Genomic DNA, 1,068 nt, shown 5'->3' with positions numbered 1-1,068 from the left:
AGCAGAGTGGCGCAGTGGAAGCGTGCTGGGCCCATAACCCAGAGGTCAATGGATCGAAACCATTTTCTGCTATTTATGCTTCGTAATAATGCAAACTGTTCACTTTCAAAACATCAAGTATTTCCCCATAATAACAAGATGCTTCCAAAGGCACTCTATTGCAATCAGCTTCTTCCTTCGACTGAACACATCAATCAGTAACAAATCACATTTGCTCACACGAACACAAGCTGCAAACACGGGCCAGCCGAGTCTCTCCCACTTTGTCAACCCCTTCCTGCAGAGCCTCCTCTCCACCACCAGATGGTGATGTTGGCCACAATAAAACCAGCACAAATGGTCACAGTGAGGAGACGGTCAGTCACAGAAAATAAAACAATAACAGGGAAAACCTTTACACAACAACAGGGGACATCTTTACACACCAGGAAATACCTTTCGACAACAGGGAGAACACAATCATACAAATGCCTTGTTTCTCCGTCTCAGTCTCGTTGTCTCTCTCTCTGTCCCTCAGTTTTGCTTCCTCACAGTCGATTGGTTTTCTGTGTGTTTTTCTCTCTGTCCCGTTGTCGATGGTGTTACTCAGCGTCCTTGTAACATTGTGTAGCCAGGCTGAGCCTCCCAACACCTGTATTGCTGTAATAAAAATAGAAAATGCTGGAAATGCTCAGTAGGTCTGGCAGCATCTGTGGAGAAAGAAACAGTTAACAGTTCAGATCTGTTTCCTTAGCTCACATTAACTTTGTTCTCTCTCCACAGATGCCGCCAGACCTGCTGACTATTTCAAGCATTTTCTGTTTATGTTTCAGATTTCCAGCATCCGCAGTATTTTGCTTTTGTACGTGTGTTGCTATGTCTGGGACTGTTTGAGTGCAATGCTATTGCTTTATAAACAGCGTTGAAACAAACATTTATCTCGCTAACACACAGCACTAATACACAGCTGGATATAAAAAGCAGCCTGCAGCAGAGGGCGCAGTGGAAGTTTATTAACACAAATAATTCACCAACACTATATTTACTGCTATCCCCAATCACACCACGCTTCGTCTTAACACGTTTTAC

At 43.7% G+C, this 1,068-nt stretch overlaps 1 non-coding gene across 1 annotated transcript; it reads left to right on the top strand.

Moving 5' to 3' along the window:
- On the top strand, positions 1-72 carry trnam-cau (transfer RNA methionine (anticodon CAU)). The gene has a single exon. It is a non-coding gene; the product is annotated as a tRNA-Met (tRNA).
- Positions 73-1,068: the final 996 nt, after the last annotated feature.

The sequence above is a fragment of the Heterodontus francisci genome, unplaced genomic scaffold (genome assembly GCF_036365525.1).
Source record: "Heterodontus francisci isolate sHetFra1 unplaced genomic scaffold, sHetFra1.hap1 HAP1_SCAFFOLD_278, whole genome shotgun sequence".
NCBI lineage: Eukaryota > Metazoa > Chordata > Chondrichthyes > Heterodontiformes > Heterodontidae > Heterodontus > Heterodontus francisci.
This window is presented reverse-complemented; position numbering and strand designations above follow the sequence as displayed.